The sequence below is a fragment of the Eptatretus burgeri genome, chromosome 14, assembly GCF_056783735.1.
Source record: "Eptatretus burgeri isolate ZD-2024b chromosome 14, Ebu_testis_v1, whole genome shotgun sequence".
Classification (NCBI taxonomy): domain Eukaryota; kingdom Metazoa; phylum Chordata; class Myxini; order Myxiniformes; family Myxinidae; genus Eptatretus; species Eptatretus burgeri.
Window position 1 is genome coordinate 44186488 of NC_140974.1, and position 18409 is coordinate 44204896.

Consider the following 18409-nt stretch of genomic DNA (forward strand, 5'->3'; position numbering starts at 1 on the left):
TCCTACACGTGGAGTCGCCATTTTGAGTTCCCTGCTAACGGCCTTCATGCCCGCCTGCAGGCATCGGCCCATGTTCTGCGTCTCACCCCGCAGCTCTTTCATTTCTTTTTTCATTTCGTTTTTCATTTCATTTGTATTTGTATCCATCTTTTCGTTCATGCTTTTCATTTCATTTGTATTTGTATCCATCTTTGCTGTCATTGCCGCCAGCATGGCGCATAGCTGGGCCATGTCGGGTGCGCTTGGGTGAGCCGTTTCGGCAAGGGTCGGCGGGTTTTGGTGGAGAGGGGGAGGGGAGGTGTCATACACCGCGGCCGCTGCCGCACCCATTTCGGGCTCTGGGTTCAGTTGGGCGAGTCCGTGTTCCTGCAAAATCAACATTTCCTGCTCGGGGATTCCATCCTGGACCATGGATTCTACCCATTCTACATCCATTTCTAATACCCCCCGCTCCCGCTCGCCTTGAGACGCCATCTTGCTTCTCGAAAAGGGTTAATTTTGCTCGCTCGTAATTTGGAGGGAATCGGGGGTCGCTTCTCTCACCCCTGGACCGATTCCCGTGAATTTAATTGGAGACAGGAGAGCCCGTTTTCCCGTTCTCCGATACCAGTGCCTGCCGCGAGGAGGGCGATGAGTTTGTATCGCACGACCTGACACCAATGTTACTGATTCGCGCCCGCCGGCGTGCGAACGGCCACGTAACTCGAATTGCGGCACGTCACCCACCGGACGGACAATCCAGTCGTGACCCTCTCGGACTAACGCCGGGAACCAGTCACGGGTGGACCTTTCGGTCTCACCGCGATCGAGCCAATCGGCCCCCGCGTGGGATAGGGTTGCTCGCCAAATTCGACCTACCTAAGTACCCACACGGAGGGTAGACCGGGCGATCGCACCTCGCCGCAGGTCGACTTCGGACACGGGCCACTTAAGCGACCCGTTCCGTACTATCGGGATAACCGAGCGGTGTTATTCGTCGACCTCGACGGTTCGATTAATTATCGGGCGTCTTAACCCACGACCAACCCTTTACGTGAAGCAAGATGAGGATTCAATGAAAGAAATGACGAAGCGAAGCGGGAAAACAGTTCAATAATAAGCACATTTATTTCGCGATGAACGGAAAGCACACATATACAATTCCACCAAAAGCACATGGAAAAGAAGAAGACAAAAAGCAAATGCGACAATGCAGATCTAATACCGACTACGCGAGCACACGGCAACACTTATACAATTTTACTTCACAGACGGCGCCGACAACACATATTCCCAAAGCACAAGAAAAGAGGACCACCCTCCAGGATGAGGGGTAGGCGGGCCTGGGGCCGAGACCGTGTCGGGCCTACCCGTCTGATGATGAGATGCGGAGCGGCGGTGGTGCCTCAACTCCGCGGGCCTCGCGGACAGTGTCTGGTAGGGGGTGGGAAGGGGGCCCCCTTTTGTCGCACTATCTCAGCGCGGGGGGAAACAGGAGGGGGTTGCTGATGCTCGGGGAAAGGAGGATTTCACAAAATCGCGGGTCCCGCGACGAGCGTCTCCACCACGACCTCGGTCGTGCCGCCGGCCTTTCTCTCCGCAGTTCCTCGAATCCGACGCGAGCACCCCCTCAACCGCCTTCGCCGCCGCCGCCTCTCCACAGCTCCGTCCTCTTCACTCCGACTCCGCGAACTCCCAACTGCGAACTGCCACTTCAACTCAACTCTTCCTCCACTTCCAACTCAACTCTTCCTCCTGCGAACTGAACTGCCTCGACTGACGAACGCGGCCCCTTATATCCCCCGTGGCCTCGCTCCTTCATCTTTGACCCTCTGCCTCCGACCTTTCACCTCTCTTGCTGGCTCCCCATTGGCCCGAGGAAAAGTGGGCGTACATGCTTTTTGATCCATGAATTTGCATATAGCGACCGCCCTCCAACGCCCTGGAGGCGGGGCCAAATCGCCCCTCGCTCACCGATTGGACGGAACAAAAGTGGGCGTGAGTCGTTTTTGATCCGTTTTTCTGCGGAAAGTCCGCGATGCTTTTGAACACGCTGCTCGGTGCGCGCTCTACACGAGTCCAGCATCGGTGCCCACGAGTGGCGCGAGATGATGGTGATGCGATGGTGGCGAGTTGTGACGGTAAAGGTCGTGGCGGTTGTGGTGAAGCGGCGTTGTGGTTGGTGGTTGTTGTTGTGATGGCTGTTGAGACGTGGTTGGTGGTGGTAATAATGGCGGTTGGTCCAAAATAAAGATAGTAAAAGAAAAACGGCTATCCTGAAGAGTCGCAGCCCTCATGAATGACATTTATTCCCTCTAGACAACGGGTTTGGGCCTAACTACACATATACTTACCGAGATATCTCACCTAAGGGACCTGAATGGTGGTTTGCGAATTTGGTCAACCACAACAATATATATATATATATATATATATATATATATATATATATATATATATATATATATATATATATGTATAGTATTCAAAATTATTTTGATCTCTCATCTACCCGTAGAAATCTTTACACCCATAAAAATGCATCCACAAAGGGCTTACGAAAACGAAGTGCCTTGGGCCTACAAGCTACAAGGACCTCGACCCGGCCCTGAGTCGAGCAAGATGTTTTGAAAACAGAAACATGGTTGTTAACCCTTCTTTCTTTCTGAAGTGCAGATCGGCTGATGTGATGCCAAACAAGCCGACAGCTCGTTAAAGTGAATCTCAAGCTGAGATGCACAGTACAGGACCATTAACTCGGCCAGCTATAGGAGAAGATTGTCTTTTTGCATGATGTCGAAACACAACAGAATATGGAAAGAGTGCTTGGCAGAGGGATTGAGTCTTGAATGCATTTGCGTTTGGCATTCACTGCATATGTCAGTTACAGGTGAAAGCTGTGGCAAGGGAAGGCAAGAGGGACAAGAGAAGTGATGTTGGTGGATAAGAATGCAAAAACTGGAATAAAATGCCCGATTTTTTTTTAAATATTATAATTCAACAAGGGGATATCACCCAAAATATCAGCTTCTTATTGCGTCCCCCAGCAGTTAGTGTACCTCGATCAAAGTTCTTTTGATTCCATCTATTGTTCAATCTGTCTGCCAAAGCAGACCTGCACAAGCCTTCACGAGAATGACAGGTTCTTCATTAATCTCACCCAGAAGGGGTTGCAAGACGATTGTAATGCCCCGTCTCTGTTTGTGTGCCTGTCCATGTCAATATATTTTCGCTTTAATTTTTTTTCTCTCTGCAACTGCTCATTCGATCGATGCGAAACTTTAAACATCGGAGGGAGTCCACATGGAGCATATTTTGTGGGTAACTCTGATGTCATAGGTCAATTGGTGTGGTAGCCATATTGGATTAAAAGGAAATATTTGGACATGTTCTCTGCTCAACAAAATATTTGGAAACCGCTCAACAAAAAATATTGAAACTTGGCATATATCATCAACTCACCAAATGGTTATACAGGGTGAAAACGATGACATCATCAGTAAAGTGGTATTCCAGCCATAATTGGTTGAATATAAATACTTATCCGAAAATTCTAAAACTTCATTCATCTGATCTACAACCCAATGTGAGTGAAGAATTAAATTCACTAGAAGCACCCGCTCCCTCCGGGAGCCATCAAGGGGGTCATGTTATTATATTTATGCCTATTTTACTCCAAGGGGTCCCAGAATTACACACCCCAAAATTGGTTACGATCGGTTCCGCCGTTTTTGCGGTACCTGGGAACAGACAGACAGACAGACAGATGGTGAATTATAGTGAGATGATGTCATTGGTCACATGATCTGGCAGCCATATTAGATTGAAAATAAAATAGTAACAATTTTTTTCCAGAACTGCTTGACAGATCAATTCTAAAGTTCATACATATGATTAATGACCCATGGGGAATATAGTCTGACTTTTTTTTTCATATTCACCTTCATTGATGCAATTTGGCCTTAATCTGGACAAAAGTGGTTGTTAAATATCCTAATAATCAATCAATATTCAATAAAGCTACAGATAAAGGCAATTTATGTGATGTAATAGGGTGCATGGATGATACGGGTATATGGGCCATAATGTCAGTGGGCCATAATAGTAGCATATACAGTTAACTATGGTATTTTTGTTCAGAATGGGAATGCAAGGTGAGACTATGTGCTTGACTGAGTGCTGTTCTAGTTCTATTGTTGTTTATATTTAATGTCCTTTGATTTTGAGAAAACTTATTATCAGCATATCTGGAATTTAAATTCTAGATGAGGTATTGTCATTGCACACCGTCTGTTCGTCCGTCTCCTATTTCGACTTAACCGGCCAAACCGCTGGGCCAATCCAGCTGAAATTTGGCAGCAACATTCCTCTCCTGACTGGTAACAGGAATTTTAAAACACGTTATGGTCACATGACTTTAAGTATGTCAAAATGGCCGACTTAGTAAATTCCTTCAAAAATCTTCTCCAGACTCACCAGTCAGAATGCTACCAAATTTGGGTTACAACATTAGGATACGGTTCTGATGTTAAATTATGGAGGCCATGCTGATTACTTGACCAGAAGTGTGTCAAAATGGCAGTCATGCAAATTCCTTCCAAAATCTTCTTCTCCAGATCCATCAGTCAGAATACATCAAATTTAGGTTGCAACGTTATGCTCGGGTAGCGATGTTAATTATATTTCAGAAGTCATGCTGATCACTTGACAGGAAATGTGTCAAAATGGCTTTTTTGGTCAAATTTTTGGAAAATCACATTAATTCCTTCAAAAATCATCTTCTCAAGAACCACCAGTCAGAATGCTGCCAAATTTGGGTTACAACATTAGGCGAGGGTCCACATAAGCTATTGGTCCAGTTGTCCTATTTTTTAGAAAAGGAGTGATTACTGTAGCAATGCCTATACACAACATTTAGGTGTATACTTTTATCAACTGGGGGAATGTGGGGGGGATGAGGGGTGTTTGGTGGGTTATACTGGAGGAAATCCATTGCAGGCCATTCAAATGACACCAAACTCACAAGACAGGTGGAAAAAAGTGATATAATGGTCTGTAGTTTTGCAGACTGAGCAAGGGAAAGCACACCCTTGTGGCAAGGCTGTGACTTCTGATTAGCTGGTTTGGGGCACTGCAGTGGTGTGGAGGGAGGGTGATTCAGGTAGAGCTTGGAGGACTGATTTGTGGAGCTGGGTGCATTTGGACAGAGGCCATGATTGACTTCACAGAGCCAGAGCATTGCATGGAAAGTGCAGGAATGATACCCATGAGATTCTGGGCCCCATGAGTGTTGAGTGGCATTTTTACTATGTGATGTCCCAATAAACATTGTGGGTGGGTACCCACTGCACACCATATTGTGACCAGGAATGAGATCGCCAACGTGTTTCTCCGGAGATACTGTGACCCATATCTAACCTCTCTCTTGGAACCGGATTGACTGCCTGCAGTTCATTCCGAACCTGAAGGTGTTACCGCAATAAGTGAAACGAACTCCCTTTGTTATTAATTGTGTGTCCTGTCTATCTGTGTCTTTCATGTATTATATCCATATTTCTCTGCATTGAGATAATTTCTAAGTTCTCTTGCTAAGTATATATTTGTAATGGAGCCGATATATATATATATATATATATATATATATATATATATATATATATATATATATATATATATATATATATATATTGGAGCCTAGATATGCCTATACACAACATTTAGGTGTATACTTTTATCGGATATTGGGCCGGATATACTATATATATAGTAGGATGGTCCAAAAACAGAAAAAATATTAAAAATTCAGAAGTCTCCACAAGCATTAAATTATTCCACTATGATTCAATAACGGGCATAAAAAATTTAAGTTGATCGGCGATGATTTAGAGGTCGCTCCATATGACGACTTTTAGTTTCATGAGTTGGTTAAATTAGGGTATGGTCAGGTATGATTACGGGTACTTATGGATGTCCGAGGTGGAAATGGAGTGCATTTTCGAACTCTATGGGGTCGATTTACTCTAAGAAATGATTGCACCGACATTGAATTCACTGCCGTTTCGAAAATATGACCTAAAACAAGATTTATCATTACTGGAGTTGAGTTACTAATCCTACTGATTTCGATATTTTCAAATGTATAATTAATTTGTTTCCGTCTAAACATTTCTTAGAGTAAATCGACCCCACTGAGTTTGAAAATGCAGTCCATTTTCACCTAGGAAGTTCAGAAGAGTACGGATTCACATCTCACCATACCCTAATTTTTCAATCAATGGAATTACAAACTATGTGAATTCAATGTCGGTGCAGTCATTTCCTCGAGTAAATCGACCCCATAGAGTTCGAAAATGCACTCCATTTCCACCTCGGACATCCATAAGTACCCGTAATCGTACCTGACCATACCCTATTTTATTCAAGTCATGAGACTAAAAGTCGTCATATGGAGCGACCTCTAAATCACCTGCGATCAAGCTAAAAAAAATTATGCGCGTTATTAGATCATATTAGAATAATTTTAAGCTTGTGGAGCAACATTCTATTTTTTCGACTTTTTTGGACCACCCTAATACATATATATATATATATATATATATATATATATATATATATATATATATATATATATATATATATATATATATATATATATATATATAAATAAATATATATATATATTTTTATTTATATATATATATATTCTCTTTGTGGTTAATTTTTTTTTGGAGTGCAGGATTTAAAATCAGTGTTTCTCTATTTAAAAACATTATATATATATATATATATATATATATATATATATATATATATATATATATATATATATATATATATATATATATGTATATGTATATATATATATATATATATATATATATATATATATATATATATATATGTATATACGTGTGTTTATATATATATATATATATATATATATATATATATATATATATATATATATATATATATATATATATATATATATATATATATACAATATACATATATATGTATAATTAATGTGAGTTGTAAATGTTAACTTTAACAAGAACTAAATTTGTATGAAGAATGGAAATTGTAACTGCAAGTATGTGTGCAGTATTTTTTTTCAAAAAAATTATGTTTTGAACGTGCTGTCTTTGTTCTGTTCTGTTTGCATCCTTGATGAGCTGTTGAATTTATGTAAAGTAAATTTATGGTCACATTTTGTAACGACTATATCGCTCTGCTTATCCTCGTGATTGAAGATCTTTTTTGCCATCAAAGCTACTGTGCATTCTTCCTTTGGGACATTTAGTTGGACCTCGGGGACCATGGTGAGACCCCAGCTCACCACAATATTTTGCAATAATGTCAGGCTTTGTTGGCTGGTGCCATTACTTATGCTATATTATGCTATTCATTACACCTTGCTTTCTTTAATTTGACAGAAAACTTGGTGTAAAGCATCGTAATAGAGGAAGCAGATGAAGATGAGAATATAAACTGCACCAATCTCACTCTCGACCCAATATGCAAAATGACTCTATGTAGTTGTGATTACAGGATAAGTGGAACAACAACAAGAATAAGAAAAGCACAGGGATGAAACTAAACCGGAAGTGATGTCATGATATTTCAAATTGTCATCAGGTCAGGTCAGGTATGGGAGCATGCGCCAGAGCAGCGCGTCGCTGCTTCCACTTTTCACTGGTACTCCAGGGGCCTCTGTCTGGCCATCCCCCAGGCAGATGCCTGGCCCATCCCAATCTCCTTGAGATGCCGATCAACCTGCTGCAACCACGAGGCACATGGTTGACCCATTGGCCTCCTCCACTCACGAGGCTCCCTCACTGAGTGAATCTGATGAGCAGAATCAGCGAGGATAGGACATTCCAGGCACTCACCCGAAGGGACCGCCTCAGGTTAACCCAAGGAGACCGCCATCTGGTGGACGACACGTCAGCACCACTCCGACACACTCTCCCGCAATCTGACCCAGGAATGTTACCCCGTGGTTTCCCTCCTATCATGAAAGATTGGGGGTCCCAAAGGCTTTGCCCCAATCCCGTCATCTGGTGAGCTCCCCTGCGAAGGGAAGCTGCACAGGTGGTACTCCCACGGAGTGGGTTTTCAGATTTCTTTGCGTTTTTGTGTTTTGCGGAATGAAGGGTTTTACGTTGGCCGGAGTGCAAATCCTGCCACCAACCTCCTAATAAGAAGTAACCCAACTGCAGAAGGACGTCCACAGACACAGTTGGGCACTAGATGTGGATGGCCGTTGGCTCACAAGGAGCTCCTCCGCCCTTTGACAGGTTTTGTTTTTAATCCTGCTGGGTGTCCATATCCAAACACCCTCCTCACCAAAAAACCTGGTGGGGGAGACGGTTTAGTCGCCGACAACCCGACCATGGAACAGGTTAGTATTGGTTTATATGAAACCTGTGGCAAGTCAGATTCTCTATCTGGCCTGACCTGACATCTAAAATTGTAATGGCAACAGCATAATGCAGTTTGAAGGCCGTATTTCATCAATTCTTCACTTATATTTTCCTTTCCCCTATTTACCATTCCTCCCTACTCTGTTTGACAATACAAAGCAGAATGCCTTAAAATCATTTTTGTTTTGAAGGCATAGAGCCCTGGTCCAGCCCATCTTGTCCTCACCTACATATATATATATATATATATATATATATATATATATATATATATATATATATATATATATATATATATATATATATATATATATATATATATATATATATATACCCTAGCACTTATAATTATTTAGAGCTACAGCTATCATTGATTTACATACACAAAATGTCAGAACTTTTTATTTATTTTCTTCCACCCTAACTACCAATATACCCTATAGGTGACCTTTGTCCAGCTTAATCTTAGACTGGTCATCCTCTCATAGCTGCAACTGCATTCCTCACAACGAACGAATAGAAAAATCACCCTTTTACCCCATGTCTCAAAAAGCAGACATGAAAATCCTTTTATTACTTATATGATCAATTTATGTAATAAGTTGATACCTCACTATAAGCCGCCTGGTGTTGGCTTAACGGTTAAGGTGGCTGGCTTAAGATCTTAGGGTCCTAAGTTGAATTAACACCAGATGGGGTTGAAACAGCCTGTCATCCTTATGAGATCGGCAAAATGAGTACCAGCTTACTGGGGTAATAAGCCTTTCGAGTATCCTGCGTCAGAGTGGCTACCCGTCCAGGACTGTACTCCTTAGCCAAGTGAAAATGCCTCTGCAACCCTAGACACATCATGGTGTGAAAGGAATGGTTAGGGTTATTATTCACTATGAGCCACGACTTTCACTAGGAATTCTCGTCCAGCCAAAACTTTCTTTAGTACTTAAACTTTGTCAGTTTGTTTTTCTGTGAACCTTAGTATTGCATTACAAAGATAGATGACGTCTTGAAGATGTGGTCACATTGCTTAAGTTTTTGATGGTGCAAAATGAACACAAGAAGCTATAGACCAAACTGGAACATACCTCTGCCAGGTTGAGCAGTTTATGTTTTGCATCCCACTGACACAGATACAAAGAAACAGACAGGGGTGAAAACATAACATCCGTCTACCACAAACTATAAACCAAAGCTTTAATAGTTACATTACATAGTAAGGCTAAATAATGGAATTGGCTCTAATATTGGAGTCCACCACTTAACAGAAATTACACGTATGAATATAAAGAGCGACATTGTGTAAGAGGCTGGGAAGATGTAACACAGAAGAACCTCTTTTATCCAAATGGTCAGGACCAAGGGTGTTCTGGATAAATTATATTTCCGGTAAATGGATGTCGTTATTAAAAAAAAAACAAAATTTATCAAGACTTTCTAAAAATGGATGTCATCTTGTGACGATGGTACCCCAACCCCAGCTGCAGAACCAAATACCGGACTCTCACAATGAAGGGGAAACACAAACAATGACTTGATAGACTTGGCATACACGAGCTGGCATTGTTCCACCACGATGTTTTTTTTTTGTTGTTTTTTGTATACCTTGTCGAGGCTCGTGTGAGAGCAAACACACAATGCACAGCAAGGGGGCATGAGACAAGAGGGGCGGGAGTGGGAAGGACAAAACAGTAGAGAACAGAGACATTAGGAGATCTGTGGAAGGGAGAGGGATGGGGCATGGAACATGGGGAATACAAGATGAACATTACAGGGACTTTCAGGAAGGAAAGCAAGGAATTTGAAGGAGGTGGGTTTGGGTGGATTAACGGGGGTAGAAAAGATCGAGGATTTGGAAGTGGGATGATAAGAGGTGGTGGTGAACAGCTGTTTTGAAGGCCTGGAGGGAAGAATGGGATTGAATAGAGTGAGGGAGTTTATTCCAAAGGCGGGGAAAAAGAGGAATGAAAGAGTGAAGGTGAGCAGTGATTCGTGGTTTTGGTAGTTTTACCTGAAGGGGGTTGTTGGCGGACCTTGAGCGCCCTGCGGAAATGTGGTGGGGGCAAATCGCAGAGAGAGCGGGGGGGGGCAAGGCTGGAGAGGAGACGGTAGAAGACAGAAAGACTACTGACCAGCCTGCGGTGAGAGAATGAGAGGTCCAAAGACTCAGCCTCATTGCGGGAGATGCCAATGATCCGAAATGCCTTGGTTTCCACAGCGTGAAGCTGAGAAAGGTGGGAGGCAGGAGCACCAGCCCAGAGGGGAGAGCAGTACTCCATCAGGCTGCAGACAAAAGCTTTGTAAGTGGTCAGGAGATCAAGTGGGCCGAGGAAGGACTTTGCACGACGGAGGATTCCCAGTCGGCGACTGGCTTTGGAGGCGAGGTTTGAAATGTGGCACTCCCAGGAAAGGTCATGGCAGATAGTGAGACCCAGAAGCTTGAAAGAAAGGACTTCTTCCAGAGGATTGTTGAGAAAGTGGATGGGGGGGGGGGTTCTAAATGGTCCTTTTGGAGAGACATAGTGAGAGTGTGAGATTTGTCCGGATTGAAAGACATGTTCCACGTGTTGGACCAGTTTGTGATTTTATCCAGATCTGCAGTGAGCGAAGAAGCTGCTGCTTGCCGGTCTGAGGGATGACAGATGGTACAGCAGAGGGTGGAGTCATCAGCAAAGAGATATAGAGTATTTTCCAGAGAGTCGGAGAGATCATTGATGAAAACCAGAAAAAGAACAGGGCCCAGAACGCTACCTTGAGGAACTCCAGCCTGGAGAGAAAGAGGGGATGAAAGAACTACATTTCGGGTCACACGTTGACTGTGACAGGAGAGGAAGTCTGCGAGCCATGAGTGGAGATGGCTTTGGAAAGCATAGGAAGAGAGTTTGGTGAGCAGGGCAGGGTGCCAGACCGTGTCAAAAGCACGTGATATGTCCAGGGATTCAGCTCGGATTTCCTGTCTGGCATTGAGGACCTCCATCCATTGTTGGGAGAGCAGAAGCTACATATCCAGGGTAGGGTGACCTGGTCTTAAACCAAATTGATGATTGGAAAACAAGCCATTGGAGAAGAGGAAGGATTTAATGTCTCAAGCAATGATGGATTCAATAACCTTGCTGATGATTGGGAGAAGGCTGATTGGTCGGTAGTTGCAGGGATCTGTTTTTGGACCTTTTTTATGCAGGGCAGTAATGTTTGCTGATTTCCAAGCAGATGGCCGATGACCTTGAGCAAATGAGAGGGTGAATAGAACTGAGAGAGGGTGAGCAAGAGCAGAAGAGCAGGTTTTAAGGACACGTGGGCTGATGCCGTCTGGACCGGTTGCAGAACCTGAATCGAGGTTTGACAGCAAGCTCTCCACCTTGTCAGGAGAAAAGGACACAGAGTCCAGGGACAGTTGGGTGCGACTGGGTAATGTAGGTAGAGAAAGCAATGGGATTTGGACACAAGATTTAGCTGCAAACACCGAGTTTCGGCATTCAGCCTTTTCATGTGCGGTATCAGCAGTGTGGCCATTTGAGGTAAGGGAGGGGTTGGAGGGGGAACATACACCAGAAACAGATTTGATTAGATGCCATCAGGATTTTGAGGAGGGAGAGGGGTTTGAAAGTTCAGACTTGAGCTTAGAAAGATGTTGTTTTCTGGCTCTCCTGAGGGTAGATATACATTTGTTCCAAGCTTTATGGAAGGAACTGAGATTACCCTCAGCTGGGTTTGCTTTCCATGAGGCAAAGGCAAGTTGTTTCAGGACAACTGCCTCGCCACAAGCTTCAGTGAACCAAGGGCGGGAGGAAGGGTGAACACCTGAACACCTGAAGACGAGAGGGGATAAATCTGTGCATGAGGGAGAGCAAGTTTCTTTGAAAGAATTCCCAGGATGAGTTGATGTTGGAGAAAGTAGCGATAGGAGACCAGTCTATAAGTTTGAGGGCTGCTTGGAGACCCTGCCAGTCGGCTTGACTGAAATGCTAGACTCGACGGCGGTAAGGTGGTTCTCTGATAACAGCCAGAGAGATGTCCACTTTGACAAGGATGTGGTCAGAAGAACCGATTGGAGCGAAGGAAGAGCAGCAGATATTGTCAGTGAAATTTGTCAAAATCAGATCCAGAAGAGATAGAGCACCATTGGTTGAGATCCGGGTCAGGAAGTTGACCGATTGAGTCAGTCCCAATGAGTCGCAGAAAGCTTTTGCTGAAGTGCCATGGCAGGTGAGAGAGGTACCCACACCCAGCCAACTGGCATGATGACAATTGAAGTCACCACATATGAGGAAGAGAGAGTTTGGATGAGAAGATCGAAGTTGGTCCATGTTTTCAGATAGTGAGGTGTAGATGGAGTCATCACTGTTAGGTGGACGGTACAGAACACATATATACATGATTTGGGAGTGGAGGGGAAGCCGTAGCCAGAGGTATTCCTGGGGGTGTGGGGGAGTGAGGGCAGTGCATGGAGAGTGAGGAATAGAGTCTTTGATGAAGAGAGCAACTCCTCCACCAGGGCGAGGCTGAGGTCTGTCAAACCGGAGGAGGGAGTAACCAGGAAGAGATACTTGGGAGTCAGACACGTATTGGGGGAGGAAAGTTTCTGTTAGGCAGATTATGTCTGGTTTGTCAGTGGCAAACTGTGTGGAAAGATCTGAATGATTTGAGCGAAGGCCCCGGATATTTGAGGTCCACACTGTTAATGAAGAGGAAGGGGAGGAGGCTTTGGGTGCAGGGGGTGGGAGGGGAGGGGGAGGGTAGGACAAGGGACGAGGGGGGTGGAGGTAAGGAGGGTTGTTCAAAGAGTGTGGGGGTTGCAGAATAGCTAGGGGAGGGGCTGGATGAGGAGGAGAAAAGGCTCTGTGGTGCTGGGGGAGAGGGGGGACAAGAGAGGGGGAAGAAGGCAGTTGAGGATTTGATTAGGTGGAGTGAAGAGATTGAGGTGAGAGGGCAGTGGAAGGAGGCAGATTTGTGGATGAGAGGGGGGGGCAACTTTGGGAAGGGTGAGTGAGGGGGTGAATGGTGGGAGAAAGGTGAGGGGGAAGTTTTTGATAGAGGTGAGGGGGAGGCTTGGAGGGAGAAGAGTGGGATGGTTGCTTTGAGAGTGAGGAGTGAGAGGGGTGAGTTGGCACTGAAAATGGGGAAAAAAGAATGGTTGATGGAGAGGGAACATTCATAGCAAACTGGGGGTTTTAAAAGTTTTAGGTCAGAGATGCGATAAAACACATTTCTTGATGGATGCAATAAAGGCGAATTCAGAGAATGGGGAGAAGAAACGCTGTAACAGTTGGATTTTTGGGGGAAGGTATGAAGGAGAGGTCGAATTGAGAGCAGTCTGTTTCAATAGTCGAAGAGTAGTGCATTATGATACAGTAAAGAGTCCCACACGTGTGAAAGAGGACAATGAAGCATTATAAGATATCGTTTTTATTATTATTATTATTATTATTATTATTATTATTATTGTTTGAGAGAGTTTTCTTCAGATTAGGTCATGGAAGTGTTGTCAAAAAAAATCGTGAGGTGAATGGTGAAATTGGATCGGTAAACGCAGAGGGTGTAAACAGATCACGTGGTTATGGGAGAAGCACTTGGCTCTGGGAGGTGTGTCGTCAAAAGTGAAATTATTTATTTTAAATGAGGTTTGCGTAACATTTGGAAAAGGGAAGGTTGAAGTAAAATCGTGGAAGTGTGTGGTGAATTTGGACGGTAAACGCAGTGTGAAGCTGCTGGGTCGATGAAAAGTACCAGGAAGAGAGAGAGAGAGAGAGAGAGAGAGAGAGAGAGAGAGAGAGAGAGAGAGAGAGAGAGAGAGAGAGAGAGAGAGAGAGAGAGAGAGAGAGAGAGAGAGAGAGAGAGAGAGAGAGAGAGAGAGAGAGAGAGAGAGAGAGAGAGAGAGAGAGAGAGAGAGAGAGAGAGAGAGAGAGAGAGAGAGAGAGAGAGAGAGAGAGAGAGAGAGAGAGAGAGAGAGAGAGAGAGAGAGAGAGAGAGAGAGAGAGAGAGAGAGAGAGAGAGAGAGAGAGAGAGAGAGAGAGAGAGAGAGAGAGAGAGAGAGAGAGAGAGAGAGAGAGAGAGAGAGAGAGAGAGAGAGAGAGAGAGAGAGAGAGAGAGAGAGAGAGAGAGAGAGAGAGAGAGAGAGAGAGAGAGAGAGAGAGAGAGAGAGAGAGAGAGAGAGAGAGAGAGAGAGAGAGAGAGAGAGAGAGAGAGAGAGAGAGAGAGAGAGAGAGAGAGAGAGAGAGAGAGAGAGAGAGAGAGAGAGAGAGAGAGAGAGAGAGAGAGAGAGAGAGAGAGAGAGAGAGAGAGAGAGAGAGAGAGAGAGAGAGAGAGAGAGAGAGAGAGAGAGAGAGAGAGAGAGAGAGAGAGAGAGAGAGAGAGAGAGAGAGAGAGAGAGAGAGAGAGAGAGAGAGAGAGAGAGAGAGAGAGAGAGAGAGAGAGAGAGAGAGAGAGAGAGAGAGAGAGAGAGAGAGAGAGAGAGAGAGAGAGAGAGAGAGAGAGAGAGAGAGAAAGAGAGAGAGAGAGAGAGAGAGAGAGAGAGAGAGAGATATATATATATATATATATATACAGGATTTGTGGAGATCAAAAGGATAGAAGGAAGATTATTATTTTTTGATGTATTTTTGAAGAACAGGTCAGATTCGGGAATGGAAGGTTGTAGATCGGAAGAAATCGTGAAAGTAATGGCGAAAGAGGGTCAGCTCAGTAGAATAAAGATGGTGTGCCAGCAGGAGGAAGAAGAAGAGTATGAAGAAGAAGAAGAAGAAGAAGAAGAAGAAGAAGAAGAAGAAGAAGAAGAAGAAGAAGAAGAAGAAAAAGTAGAAGAATCGAGACTTGTTAGTGTGCAAGGAGAAAGGTAGTTGTTTTATTTAAGACAAGAAATAGAGTGTTTAGTTGGGAGGGATGGGGGATGTTGGGAAAGTGGGGAAGATAGAAATTGAAGGTCATGGGGAGAAAATACAAATAAACACGATCGTACACCGAGGGGGAAGATGGGTAGGCCTCAAGCACTCGGTAAGAAAATGTCGACGAAAACGTACAAAATAGCACGATTTTTGAAATAAAACCGAACTAGGAACACACAGTAACATGCAGGTAAGAAAATAAACAGTTAAAACGGGACAGATAACGACGAGAAAATTAACTTTGAGATTGACAGCAAAGAGCCCTGAAGGAGACCTGCCAACGCTCCAAAACCCAGAACCGGAAGTCCAATATTTGTGCATCCCAAACCCAGAACTGCACGTTTGATCGTGCAGGCAGGTATGGCACAAAGCGAAGCGCAGCTTGGGGCGGAAGAATAGCAATGGTGAGCTGTCTGATTTCTCCAATGCATCCTCCTTGAGCAGTGACCAGAGAGAAAGAGAGAGGGAGAGAGAGGTGTTGATCTCTTGGTGTCCAAAGCTAAACTCTGTACTGGCATACACATGCACAGTCATGGCCTTTAATATCTCTGGGACCATCTTTGTGGGGGTGAGTCTTGTCATTGGTCACCCACTGCCTGTGAGTGGCACCATCTTCTGGGCCATCCCACCCTGTGGGGCAGCCCTTAGCAAAAGTGTTCTGTCCTCAACAAAGACACCATGGGATCTTTAACATCCACCAACTGATGCCAGCATATGGGATTTCCATTTCAATGACCCATCCAAGGGACAGCACAAATTGATGAATCACCCTGTCTGTGAAACACTGGGATGACAGTTTATAGCCTTATTGGAATTAAAACCCAGGCAAGCAGCTTAGGTGCAAGACAACTAATCCTGTTCAGCACCCCAAGTGCTTCGTGACTATCAGGCATTCTATATGCATGAATACATCCCCCCACTTTTTAAAGATCTTATAAGTGCCAAAAGTTCACTCGTACCACCCCAATTTGAAGGATAAACAACGTTATAGTAAATGCAATCGAGAGCATAACTATGAAAGATGCACTGGTGGGGAAAATGCACTGCATTAATTGTGGAGGTCAGCATTGTGCGATTATATAGAGACTGTTCAGAATTTCAAAGAGTGGCTCAGATCCCACAGAGTCAAAATTGTAGGGAATCTGTCTTATGCAGAGGCTGTCCTCAATGTGCCAAATGTTAAGGATCCAATAAATCAAGTCAGCAAGAATATCAAAACTTACGCCCAAGTTACAGTCGACCAAATCGGTGAGCTCCAGACTGAAACCAAGAATCAAGATAGCCAAAAACTAAGTGTGCAATCAAAGGTGCGGATATGAGAATCTCGAAAATGAGGTTCATTGGCTTTATCACTGAGGTCAATATTTGTGTATCCCAGGGATAAAGCAAATTGGGAAAAATAAATATTACCTCTTCTGCAGCTAAAAAACATCTGGGTTGGGAAGACATTTGCTTTGTTGAGATTAACAAAATTTAAAGGTAGGAAAAAGTGGAGGGTAGACTTTAGACAGCCCCGTGATTCCTCTATGGAATAATGATGATAGTTCAGTGGAATGAAAAAAGTTTAGTTTGCTAGGGTACTGAATTTTAAAAGTTGCTTCATAATTTGACGACCAAACCAGATTTAATTTGTGTGCAAGAATCCTGGGTGAAAAGCCGTAATCATTTTCAGATCCCCGGTTATACCCTCATCCATAGAGACGGAGAAAGTGGGACTGGAAGTAGATATGATCTATTTGTTAAGCTCAGTATTCCCTTTTATGGAAATAGAATCTAACTCTCAACGGGAATGGAATATGACTAAAATCTCTGGCACAAGGGAAAGTGTGACAGTCATAAATTTCTATAACCCCTGTCAACCATTAAAATATAATCTGTTCCAAGGAGCCTTAAATAATTGCGAAGGGGTAATCTTTTGGTGTGGTGATTTTAACAGAAATAATGTCCTGTGATAAAGGTTTAACTTGGAATTCTCACATTAAAAATTGGGTGCCAAAAGTTCAATGGGGCCTCAATTTAATTTGAAGTTTTTATCTGGTACATCTTGGGCAGCACATCAATAAAGCCTCCTTATTTTCTATAAAGCCTTTATCTCCTTTCACCTTGACTATGACAGTAAACCATTCTGTGACATGGTAAAAAAAAACAATCGCAAAAAACTGAAAACAATACAATCTAAAACACTCTACGTTTATCTTCCTTGAGAAGCACTCCAGTTTCTGCTCTCCTTGTGCAGGTTGCAGAGATGCCACTACTTTTTTGGTGGGAAGTATATGGACTGAAATATTGGGCTAAGGCCATCTCTACTACTGACAATCAGCCAGTTAAAGATGTATTTGCAAACGGTTGAGAATACCAAGTGTTGTGCAGAAATTCTGGTCCTCTTCCATTCGAACTCGCTTATAGGAAGGCAGTTAAAAACATGGCTTTGGATACTGTACCTTTCAATCTGTTGAATATAGAGGCGATTTGCCCCCCTTCCCCCCTCCCCTGAAATCTAGACGTCTCTCATAGTATCTGGACCTCATTGGAACAATCAACAAAAATAATAATCCTGTGGTGAAGTGCCACCACGTGATAGAATCTATTCATACGGTTTGGGGGCAACCCCTAAACGTCTATACCTAAATCTGAGGGAGCAGCTGCAAAAATATGCATCTCACACTTTAAGTTGGTAAAATCCATTTTGTTGATGAACTCGCTCTCCATTCACAACTGAAATTTTCGTCCCCAGCCCCTCTGACAAGGTCAAAGATTGAGAACATTTAAATGAGCTCTGTCCGATCGACCAATCGATCATCTGTATGTTTGTGTACGTGATATTGCAAAAAACGTTCAAGATAGAGCTTTCATAATTACACAGATGTGTTCCTCATACCGTGCAAAAGGTGGACCTGGAGTATCAGCTTCTGGTGCCATTGTTATGGCAATGGAATGGGTAATTGAATTTAATCTCCTGGATGTAGTCATTTTTTTTTCTGGTGTGCTGTCTGCTCTGAAGGTGTTTGATACCATTCAGGCTTGGTGCATGTATGACCTATTGCTCGAGGTATTGCACTTGATCAACATCGCTAATGGGAGGGGCACCATTGTTCATTTGTGCTGGCCGATCCCTGTCTATAAAGATAT